This window comes from Ambystoma mexicanum, chromosome 11 (genome assembly GCF_040938575.1).
Source record: "Ambystoma mexicanum isolate Mex_15411 chromosome 11, UKY_AmexF1_1, whole genome shotgun sequence".
Lineage (NCBI taxonomy): Eukaryota > Metazoa > Chordata > Amphibia > Caudata > Ambystomatidae > Ambystoma > Ambystoma mexicanum.
In genome coordinates, this window is record NC_090934.1 from 466184294 (window position 1) to 466197000 (window position 12707).

Here is a 12707-nt window from a genome sequence, read left to right on the forward strand (position 1 = left end):
CGCACTGGTCACCTGGCTACCCTCTGATTTCAGGCCCATGTACCTACCAGCCCATTTGCACAACCGCACTGCCTCCCAGCAACCCTTGCACTTCGGCCTGTATCTGTAACCCTACAGCCCCCCTACCTGCACTTTTGGACACCTGCTGTCTGCACTTACCCTTGCACCTGACATCTGCTGGCTGCACATCTTGTTATTGTTTAGATCCCATGTACAGCACTGCCCCTATCCTTTCCCCTGGCACTTTTCCCCTCCCCCTCCTCTGCACTTGCACGATCTCAGTGTAACTTGGCCTAGTAAGATCATTGTCTCTGTCCTCCCTCTGTTCCCCCTTCCTTGCCTTGTCGTGCCTTGAAACACTTGTGTATAGGTGTGTTACAAATGCCATATCATATCAACACAATTCTGTGAAGCTAAAAACTCTATTGCATGGACACTTGCACACTTCTTTTGAGTGAGCGTGTTCTTCTAGATGATAATCATAGCACATGTTTTCAGCAGTTTATAACACTGTGTGCTAATATTTTAAAGTGTTGTTTCATGTTACACAAATACCAAACCTTTTTTATTGGTCTCTTGTTTCTCATAATTTTACTGGTTCACACTGGATTACTTCACATTATACTGTATTCCAAGGACAGCACTCCATGGTTCTGCAGCCAGGCCCACTAGTAGGTCATTTAAACACCACCCACATCCTGACTGTCACTATGTATGACCTGGCTAACCCTTTCTGACAGAAGTCCGGCATGCTTCCTTCTTTAGTGAGGTCCTATCTTGAGCCCCACTATATATGAACTGGTTATAAACTGCCCAAAAACTGTTCACAGTAAGTGAAAGCCAACTTATCCTTAACTACAGGGTTGCTTTCTCTTATATATATGTTATAGAATCTGAATTTGACATTCCTTTATTTTGAACTGTTGTATTATTGCTGTTTAGATTGCTACTGTTATCACATTCACAGGCCTCTTAAGAGTGTATCCTACCCTCTGCCCACGTTACCACAAAACCCAGAGAAGGTGATTAAGGTATACCTCTGTGCCTGTTCCCCCTTTTATGATTGGGACAACTCTTATTTTGTAGATGTGTGAGGGCTGAGAAGGCAGCTTCACCTTTATTCATCCTTGTAGTCACGCAGGGCAGAAGTCATTTCATCAAAATTTACTTTTTTTGGCTTATCTGGTGTCTCCAGCAATTTCTCTATGAAGTCGGACACTACACAACCTAAACTAATTATTGTTGCACTCATCCTGAGCACTTTCTGTGACAGCACCTTGAAATAAGTCCCTGATTGACCTTACAGTCAAGAAATGCTCAATTCACCCTGAATCATATTCCACGTTCAGGTAACCAACACTTTGGGGAAATGCCTGTTGTCTAGGTTACGCATAGAATAGGTAGAAAGCTATTCTAAAAATAAAGTCAGTTTGTACCATGAGCCTCATTACAAGTACGGCAGTAACCCACCGCTGTGACTGGTGGTTTGCAGCCGTCCCTGTAACACTGAATCCGCCACCTGACTTCCCGGTGCCATTGGGACGTTACAAGTCCCGGCGGAGTGGGAAGTCAGGCGGCGGATTAGGTAAGTCCCCATTCCCGTGGAGTACCATAGGACTCCACGGGAACGGGCTCACAGAAGCACTGGCACCATTGTCAACGGTGCCGGTGCTTCCGTGACAACTTTGCAGACGGGTACCGTTGCGCCCAGCAGGTAGGACCTGTCGGACAGAATGGCCCCTGCCCGCAGAGCCAGAGTGTGGCGGTCCGGAAAGGGTGCTGGTACGTTGCTACTGGCACCCTTATTTCTGGACCACCTGACTCATAATGATGCCCCATGTGTATAGTGTAAGTAGTCGCCAATGCAGAGTGCCTTAAATAAGGGTTTCCATGTTATGTGACATTTTTTCCTTTAGTAATTCTTGTCTTTTGATTTTGTGTCCTTACCACTATCCCCTTCTTACAACTTTAAGGGCAGATTGCCAGAATGATCTGACACAGACAGAAAATACATTATTGGTTTGTTAAAAAATAAATGGCAGATTCGTTGAGGGAAGGAAGATTTCAGCTATCATTGCGAGTCCTTGATAGCTGCCTTTCTTGGATCAGGAGGCTTGGAAGGAAAGCATTGAATACATTGGGCCACATTAACAGTTCATAGGTCAGTGTGAAAGAGAGGGTATTGGCCCAATACTGCCTATTTTACTGCCCTTCCTATTACAGGTAATTGGGTCTAATCCTCGGGTGGTATTCTAAAGGATTGCATCCGGCAGGAAACACAACCCTAGTACGAGTTGGATCTTCACCCTGAAAATTCACCTCCATCCCACAGGTGCAGGGACACATTATAACCAGTCCTTAGATGTTTAGTAAAGTTGTTTTTCTTGTAAAGAAGGGAAGTTCACGTGCTTCGCCTCAATAAAGAGAACACACGTTTTGAATGGGAACATGGGAAGGGGTGAAAAGGTGGTCGTCTTTGAATTACACGCCCTTGCACCCTCATCCTTTCACATGTAATGCATACAAAGGTGAGAATTTACCCCTATATACTTTTTTAAAAAATGAAAGTAGTGGTATGAACCACTTCTGTACACTGTCCATTTGCACCACTAAATTAAGGGCTAAAGGCAATATTGCATAGAAAAAGATTACACAAAATACAGCACGCAGTGTTTCTGGAATACAGCACTAGCAGCATTCCAACAAGAGAACTGTCAGTACCACTGTGCAGTGGTAAACTCGTAATTGGGTAGATATTTAGGAACATCGCCAGTGGTAGTGGTAATTATTTCCAGGTATTCCTGTTAAATCTTCACAACACATAACTAAGCTTATTATAACAAGTAAGGATCGGTGAAGATCAGTGACTTGTGAAATTCTTTGGCACACGTTTGTGGGGGGCGAGGGGCGAACCACCCACACCATCACCCTCATGGCCCCACTCGTACATCCTCTGACCCCCCCAGCATCTCTCAGCAACCGCCCATCACCCCAAAACCTTTTTTTGTATTTCCAGCACAACTGCGCTGGAGATAGAAACTCGTTTACCATGCCGGCCCCCACACAGCAGAGGAATGTAGCATCCTCCCTCAATCCCTGGTCCCTTATTTTAAACGCAGGTTGAACATCCCCAGGCAAAACTCCTAAAGAAGTCCTTAAGGTTTGTGGAGCTCAAACCACCCACAATTCGGTTGGTAATACTTTTGCGCCAACCAGCCCACTCGCCCCTTATAGCTGAGCTATTATGAAACCTCTGGAATTGGTATTTTTAAAGCGTGGAGTTCAAAGAAGGGACCAATAGAAGTCGGTTGACTGACTCCCCAATTACACTATCTGAGTTCACTAGGTTGGAGTGTTGAGCAAAAGCTTTTATTCTGCGTACGAGAATCAACTGTGCAGCAATTAAGATGTAAATATTAACAAGGTACTTAGCTGACAATGACAGGCATTATGTGTGGTGCTCTGCAGCAGGGGAATTCATGCGAGCAGATGGAAGGAGAGTATTTGGTGGTTGCTAGGCAACCGGATGCAGGGGAGCGTCAAGCAGCATAGTTAACTTGGACGTGTAAATTCATATTTCAAGATAATAGATTGGTGGAGTTCAGCAAGAGAATTTTGGGCAGACCAGGGCTACAGAAGTTGAAAATAATAGGAAGGAACCTTTCTTTAACAGATCTCCGGGGAAATCAGCTAGTCCTGCATGGACTGTTGAGCACATGAGCTGGTCATGCGCAGATGGTTAGCAGCAGGAGTTGGATATAGGCAGAATGTTGGTGGTAGGCGGTAGTGATGCTGCGCAAAGTCTTCATTAGCAAACGTGGTCCTGCATAGACCGGTTAGTAACGCGGGTGCTACTATATGTATTGGTTGGTACAGGATGCTGGGCTGTATAAACTGTCATGTGCACCAGTTGTAACTTTACTGAAAGATCGCCCTGTAAACACTGTTTGTTCGAGGAATAGTCCTGCATAATCTGTTGGGTACAGGAGGCAGTGGTGCATCTATTGATTATGTGAATCTGTGCAGCCCTCCTACACCCCTACGTGTCGCTAGGCACTTCCAGGGGCTATTGGAGGTTATCCTGTATAAACTGTTGGCTGCTGGGGATGGCACCTTGCAAACTCTTAGTACAGAGAGCCTATCTGTACACATTACTGGCTACATGAGGTTGTGCCTTATGCACTATTCATTAAGACTGATGGTCCTTTAGAGAATGTTGTGCATAGGAGATTGCCCTGTTTATACTGGTATGTACAGGTGGCGGCTGTGAATAAATGGTGGATTGTCCTTCACATAAGGGCTGTACATAGAAAGTGGTCATGTATTCACTTGTGCTACATGATGTAGCTTTGTAGACACATGTGGATACAGTCACAGAGTTTATATATTTATTTACTGGATATTTGTAAGGTGCCTATACAACAAATTGTGTTTCAAGGGACCACAAGACAAAAAGCAGGATTGGGGGACATGAGGGAAAAATAACTATAATGGTCCTACTAGTCCTTGTGACATTCGGATTGTGCAAGTGCAGTAACAAAAAGTGTGAGGGAGGGGGCATGGGGTGGCGGTCTGCGCAAAATGCAAAGTGCTAGTCTGGGAAGGGAAGTGCAAGTGAAAAGGGGTGGAATAAAGAAGGGGGGAGAAGAAGCCCACAAGGCTAGGCGAGTGCTAAGGGGAGGCCAGGAGGGCAAGTGCCAGGGATTGCATGGGGTGCATGTCCACATGCTAAGTGCAAGAAAGGGGAGGACTGGGTGTGGGGGTGGAGGGGCTTGTGTCCTGTAGACCTCTGTGTGAAAACAGAAATAAAATATCGAGGCTGAGTACCCCAAAAGGAAATACACCGAACACAGGTTACAAAGGATCATACAAAGTACTTTATTCTCTACTGAATTCAATTACAAATACAGTGCAAAGTCAGATAGCTATCAGTACAACACAACGAACTCCAGCGTGGTTCAGTGTGTTCAGTGAGAGATGCTGTACATTAGAATGCATTTGCTTTCTATACATTTTGTGGGCACTATGTCCAGCCCCACTTCGGGTTAATATTCTACTTTATACATCACCAATTCTAGGGTTCGTGCCAAGTCTCAAATAACAGCATATAACTGGTTTGTCTTTAATATATGTAACAATAAGCGTGTGCATTAACTGTGTATTCTAAAGTTTTGCATTGCAGGTCTTCTTAAACATAAATACAATGTAGTAAAACAGATGATCTTTGTTTAGTATGTAAATACATTATCTTAATATATACTCGTGGATTGGTTTCATTGTACGAGTAATCCCTTTACACATAGGTCAACGAAGGACGAGGTCTCAGTTCATGACCTCAACAAGTAGCCTGCAGGCAGATTACACATTAGCTATGTACAGAGGTCAATACGGCCATGTTGTATTTTACAATGACATTTTCCACCATTTTAGCTCCCAGGGTGACTTTTCCACAACAAATCCTAAAATTGCGGCTTGACCTAAAATGGCAGCCTAGATGGATTTAAAGGTCAGGACCTTGCAACACAGATTTCTCTCGCAAGCGACTTTCGAGCAGCTTGGCGTAGGCCAATATAGAATATATTCTTCACAATAGGAGGCACAATATACTTTCTATTCCGACAAACCCTCCTTTTGGCCTATGCCAAGTGCTTAAAACTACTTTGGGTCTCCCTGCGAAGTACTCCATGCATCATTATCCATGTACCCTGAATCACTATCTGAAACATCTATTGCCATTAGGTCTTTTACTAATATATCTTTTAACACATATTCTTTGGAAGTTTTATCTGAGGCATAAACCTTATGTCCTATCGAATCTATTGCTTGTGCGCAACATCCCCCTAGCATCGAACACATACCAGGCAGACACTGAATACAGCAACAAAGAAACAACAGAATTCACAAAATAATTAATAAGACCGAAAGTACCTTCCAACCCCAAGATCGCAAGAAGTTCCAGAACCAAGCGCCAAGATCCCAATTTCCCTTGGGAACATGCACTTCGGAACTAAGGACGTGCAGATTCTGTACTGCCTTGAAGATAGTTGGGGAGGAATCTGGTACGAAAACGCAGCAAGCGGACCCCACTAATTTACATACTCCACCACGTTCAGCCAGAATGACATCTAATGCCATCTGGTTCTGGAGTGCTACTAATCTTATTGCTTTCTGCTCCAATGTCAAGTTGTAGAGTATATCCGTGGTCCGGTTGATGGTTCTCTCCAGTACTCTTGCTAGTCTCCTGATATCTTCTGAATTTGCTATCTGCCCCCAAAATGGCACAACTAATTTTGCTATATCTCCCAAGACTTGCGCTGGGGTGTCACCATTCTCGTCCCGCCGTGGACGAGCCTTTGACATTTCTATAGTACTTGCTATGAACACCCCAGGTAACAGGATCCCTAAATAACAGGTTCCCTGCCAATCCCTGGGCAACCATGGAAACACTACACTACCGCAAACGAAATAGACGGGTTCGCCTACGTACAAAAGTCTGTCTTCCCCAGTCAAATTTGCAACGTTGGCACAACCTTTAAAATCTCCCATTGACCGAGTGCCATTCCTCTGTATGCAGAAAGAAACTGAATCGGGGCTATGGTTAACAGTGTAGGAAGGAGGCATGGCATCCTTATTGCCTATCGGAGCCATTTTAAAGGAAATCAAAGATTGGAAAGGACGAGACTGTCTATCAGAAGGCCTAATAGAAAAAACATTCGCTTTACTCCTATTGCAAAAAGGGAGCATCCCAGGGGAGTCAAAACACGTTTCTCAAAACTATTCAAATTGGTGCCATCAAAGTTCCCTGAGACGCTATCATTCCATCGGCCAAAGAACAGTGCTCTAAGAGAAGCATAGCAAGCAGTTGTCAACGGTAAAGTATGAATATACCAACCTAGCCCCTTATCCCCATGTTGTGGTAAATGTGAACAGACCCAGCAGTTGGACTTATTAAAAATGACATGTGTAGCATTCATGATAAGTAACAGTGTGTTATTATGATACCTTTGTCTGTGCTGGGAATCTCTAGGAGACAAAGTATGCAAATGTACAAAAGGTGTGGGGACAGTGGGTACATTTTTAGTCGGTAGCAAAAACTCTAAAGGATGAGTTTCTTCAAAATACCAAAGGCCTAAAACAGTGACTATTATAAAACCAAATATTATTACAAAAATACAGCAATACGTTTTCGGGGCCCAGGCATTTTGTCCATTGTCTCGGTTAGTCACCCCCTTATTTACAAGTCCAATACGAGCGGCGGCGGTAGCAAGCATTGCAGTCTTCAAATGGAACCCCAATGCCCGGTCGCGCGATTTCTTAGTCCTTCTACAACCCTAGCCAACAGAATCCCCTTTCTCAAATTTGGGCAAAAGCAAGCCCTCTGACTCTTTTCCTTCCTTAAATGCACAGCCGAACCGTGCCGTATGCCTATCAGATGCACAGCAGAACCGTGCCATATGTCTTTTTTCTCGGACACAAGTGGTATCTGGCTGTTCCTGGTACTGATTGATCCGGAAACAATGTGTTGTCACTTCCCGTTGGGAGCAACGTGTCAGGGGCAAATGAGGAGGCTGAATTTGAAACAGCCATTTCCGGGTACAAAATTTGCGGAGAGTGTGGAAACAAAATGGCAGCTTCCCCAAGCCTCCTGGGCTTAGAGATATTCTCCGACACACTCTCAGTGCTGCTTATTGCTTTGGGATCATCAGTTGCAGTATCAGCGAGGGGTTCTGCTTCTTCTGTAGCGTGTGGCACAGGGTGAGGAAGTTTCTTGATGTGCGACACGTGGATCCAGTTCTTTCGCCCAGCTACCCGCACCACTGTCTGGGTGTCCAACAGGACCTGGAATGGCCCACAGCCGTGAGGCAGGAGATGCGCTCAAATGATTTCACAAGCACCCAGCTCCCCAGTCGTATGCCGTGGCCCGGGCCTTCGTATCGCACAGGTAAGGCCTCTTGCACCTGGTGGTAAATCAAATACAGGTTTTTAGTCAATTGGCTACAATAATCTGAAAGTAGTACATTTTCGACATTCTTCAAATTTCAACATTTTGGAAGATTCCAGATATTGGCAGGTCTCCCCATTACCACCTCAAATGGAGAGAGCCCAGTCTTAGTTTGAGGGGTTGTACGCATGGCTAGTAACACTGTCGGTAAGGCGTCCGGCCATTTTAGTTTGGTGCCGGCACACGTCTTAGCGAGCTTGTTCTTGATGATACCGTTGTATCTTTCTACTAGTCCGGTGCTCTGAGGATGTCTGGCCGAATGGAACCGTTTGTCAATTCGTAACGCTGTACATATCTGTAGGATTACAGCAGCGACAAAATGTGGACCATTGTCCAACCAGGTAACTCCCGGCAAACTGAATCGGGGAAAGTACTCTTTTAACATGGTTTTCGCAGTGGTCATGGCTGTAGCATCTTTAACAGGGAAAGCCTCAACCCACTTACTAAAGGCACAAATGACCACAAGGACATAATTTAGATTTTCCCATTTGAAGTAATCCACTTTGATTTTATTGAAATGGAACGATGCAACAGAGGGTGGCCCAAAACTTCCCCTCGGGGTTGCTGTCCCCTTTCCCACATTATGTTGTAGGCAAATCATACAGTTCTGGACGTAATGCTGAGCAATTTTTGAAATTTTGTCGTTTACCCAAACTTTTTCTAACATTTTCGTCATCTGTTGGGCACACACATGCGTAGGACCATGTGCCATTACAACCATCATCATCACGTAAGCATCAGGAAGTAACCATTTTCCATCAACCGTGTCCACCCAACACCCATCATCAAGTTTTCCCAAGCCCTCAGCCGACCTCTTGGCTTCTTCTAATGTGGCATCGGCTTGGACATCCCGTACAGACCCCCACGCCCTCATCCATCACGTAGGTATTTTCAGTCTCCCTAGAAACATATCTTTGTAAAGAGATCAGTGGCAGTTTGTCTAGCTATTTGATCGGCGAAAGCATTCCCTTTTCCAATGTTATCTACAATCTTTCGATGTGCTGCACATTTTACAACTGCTAACTGAGTAGGGAGCGCAAGTGCTGAGTAGTTGCACTATTAGGGAGCCATGTTGAATCTTAGTGCCATGCGAGGTTAGGAACCCTCTTTCCGACCAAAGTCTCCCAAAGTTGTGAACCACCCCAAAGGCATACTGACTATCAGTATATATATTTACTACAAGCCCTTCGGAAAGTTCACAAGCTTGGGTTAATGCTATAATCTCTGCGGCCTGCGCAGAATTATGCGTAATTCTCTTAGTTTCCACAACCGTGCTCAAGGTAGTGATTGCATAAGCGGCTGTGGATGTAACATCCAGAAGTTTAAAGCAGGAGCCGTCACAAAACAGCTCTCCTTGCGGATTATCCAAAGGGCTATCTTTCAAATCAAACCTGCCCTTTGTTTCTTGTTCGGTCGTATACAAACAATCATGTGATTCTTCATCGCCGCAAGTAGTATCTTGCGGAAAAGGTAGGAGTTCAGCCGGATTAAGGACACAACACCTCTTAATTTGAATGTGAGGGGCAAACGAGATCAATTCATATCTCGTCAACCGTGTGGAAGTGAGGTGTTGCGTTTGAGTTCGGTTCAATAGAACATCTACAGAGTGAGGCACCATCAGGGTCAGATCATGGCCTAAAACCATTCCCTCACTCTGTTTTACAGACGCAGCAACGACAAAGCGCAAACATCTTGGCAAAGCGCATGCTACAGGATCAAGGGCGGAGGAATAGAAACCGCACGGCCTATTCTTCCCTCCATGCTCCTGCGTTAATACAGCCAAAGCACATCCATCACATTCATGCACAAACAATACAAAGGCCTTTTCATAGTTTGGTGTGCCCAAAACTGGTGCAGAGCATAATGCAGTCTTAAGCAAGTCAAACGATTGCTGGTGTTCCGAGGTCCATGGCAACGGCGAAGAAATGCCCTTCTTCGTCAAAGCCAGCATCGGTTTTATCACTAGTAAAACATTTGGGATCCACAACCTACAGTAAGAAGCCATACCTATCAAGGCCCTAACTTCCTTCTGCGTATTTGGGACATACATGCCAGAAATGTGTTTTATTCTTTCAGGTGTCAATCTTCTTCCCTCCTTTGACAGGAGATAGCCTAAAAAGGCGACCTCCTGACAACAATATTGACATTTTTTAAGCGAAGCTTTGTGACCATGCTTAGCTAGATGAATAAGTAGTAACACAGTGCCCTCCTTACAGGCACTCTCAGAGTCAGCAGCCAGAAGCAAATCGTCAACGTACTGAAGCAAAGTACAGGTAGAGGGAAATTCAAGGGCATCAAGTTGTTCTTTCAAAGCCCTACTATAAATAATAGGACTCTCTGTGTACCCTTGAGGTGTACGAGTAAATGTAAACGAGCGTCCCCCTTAGGTGAACGCGAACAAATATCTAATATCCTTGTGTATAGGAATACTAAAGAACGCATTCTTTAAGTCCATAATACTAAAGTAAGTAGCTGTAGCTGGAATCATGGTTAGGATTGTCGTCACATCAGGCACAATTGGAAATTTCGGTGTCACAACTTTATTAATGGCACGTAAATCAATTATAAAACGGAATGGGATTACATTCTCTCCTTTCTTGTACACGGGTAAAATCGGACTATTACACAAACTTCTTGAAATTTCTTCAATCACACCGTGATGCACAAAATCGGAAACGATACATTTCAAAGCTCGCTCGCCCTCAACTGAAATCTTATGGAATTGAGCTGCCACACATTCCCCAGTATGTTTCAAAACTATTTTAACAGGCTCAATCTGTAAAACACCGACATCATTGTTGTCGACAGCCCACAAGCTCTAAGGTACATCAATGAATTCTCGAGGCAAAGGTCTAGTCAAAAATTGCGAGGCAGAGGATTGCTGTGGTGAAATCGTCAAGCGCACTCCATCAGAAGAACAATAAATCACTGCATTTAATTCTTCTAACAAATTCTCCCCACAATCCGAGGTCAATAGAAAAGGACACTGGTCCGTAAAGGGACCCAAAGAAATAGGTACCGGCATAGAGACCGGACAAACAACTGGTGTACCGGAAAACCCTACAGAAACATTGGTTTGCCCTGACAGTGGAATGTTTGGAACACGCGCATGATCAATGGAACACTTCTGTGCTCCAGTGTCTATCAAAAACTGATGTTTCCTATTTCCCACCATAATTTCAATGTAGGGACCTTTCTGATTGACGGGAATAGGTGTAGGTTCCAAACCCTGCTTCGGGCAATCCTAACGAAACAGCATATTATCAAAAGGAAGCTCTTCAGATAAATATGCAGCGGAAGGATGATCAAATATGTTCCTAGTGTCCGCACTCGGAGTCTGATTGTCCTGTGAAAAAGGTTGTTGAGGGTCCTGTGTAAACTGACCTCTACAAGGGCCCCCTACGCCCGGGCGACCTCTGGATCGCCTACCCACATTACCAAATGTATTATTCGACCTCTGTTGAAGGACGGGGCATTGTGCTCGCCAATGACCCTCTCAACGACAATAAGCACATTGATTAATATTCACAGGACCCAAGGGCACATTCCCCTGCGGAACATACTAACCTCTAACCTGAGAGTTACCCCCTCTGGGGCTCCTAACAATTTGCTGCAATAGCACCTTAGTTTTTAAATCGCCTTTCCGTTTTTCAATCCTATCTTTTTCATTATTGACACGATTCTCATAGTACTGAGCCATATGCAGTACTTCTGATTGTGATTTCGCCTGCCAAGCGCTCTCATAGGACATAATCTGTGACTGGATGTCAGGCAGCAAGCCACGTACAAATTTGTCCACAAATGATCTTTTCCCAGACTCTGTGTCTAAGTCTTGTCTACTGAAATCTGAGAATACCTGTTCGAACTGATTAAAGAACTCGTAGCACCCTCAGACTTTCCTTGGACACAGGCCGTAAGCTTGTCCCACATAATTATTTTTTCGGAAATTATGTTTTTTAATTTAGCAATGATTCTATCAGGCAGAGTTAATATCACCTGTTGTGGTCTTTCGCCAGCTGGCCGTTCACCATTGAGTCTAGTTAAACTCGCCCATGTATCTCCCAACCCGGGTACATCGTCAATAGTTCTAACTTGTTTCCATAAATCTACGGGCAGGAGTACAGGAAACAATAAATCAATGTCACCTAAGGTGAACACTGAGGATTGCAAAACAGATTCCATCTCTTTATAAAACCCTGTCAGATTTTTTCTAATATCAGGAATAGACTGTCTCATGGTGTTCACTTCCTGTCGTGAAAACGGGACGTGAACAAACTGCGATACATAATGTGCGGAATGTGCACAGCGAGTATACCCTGAGCAGCATCGGCCTCAACCTTCGGGACAAATGTCAAAGGAACCTCTCTCATAGGTAACTGAGATGTATGCAACTCTGAACGCTTACCAAGCAACAGAGCCAAGTCGAGCGCTAAAGCAGTCGAAGTTTCGAGAGAAAAGGCTCGCTTATAAATGTTCAATAACTCTGTGGGACAACTAATCTTCCTTTTTACACATTCATCCTGCAGGTACTCTACCATTACTTGTATCACTTTCCTCTGCATTTCCATCATATATTGACTATGTGTGTCATATACCTCAACTGGAGTTATCGATATGTCTGAAATCCATCTAATCGCATCTTTCTTACAAATTCGCATTTCCTCCGATATTGGTTTACGACACGGAAGGAACCATTTCTGTACAT

General features: G+C 44.3%; 1 protein-coding gene across 3 annotated transcripts in view; it reads left to right on the top strand.

Moving 5' to 3' along the window:
• Nucleotides 1-12707, top strand: part of TP53I11 (tumor protein p53 inducible protein 11) — a 901622-nt gene that overhangs the window by 243347 nt on the left and 645568 nt on the right. The window lies entirely within an intron of this gene.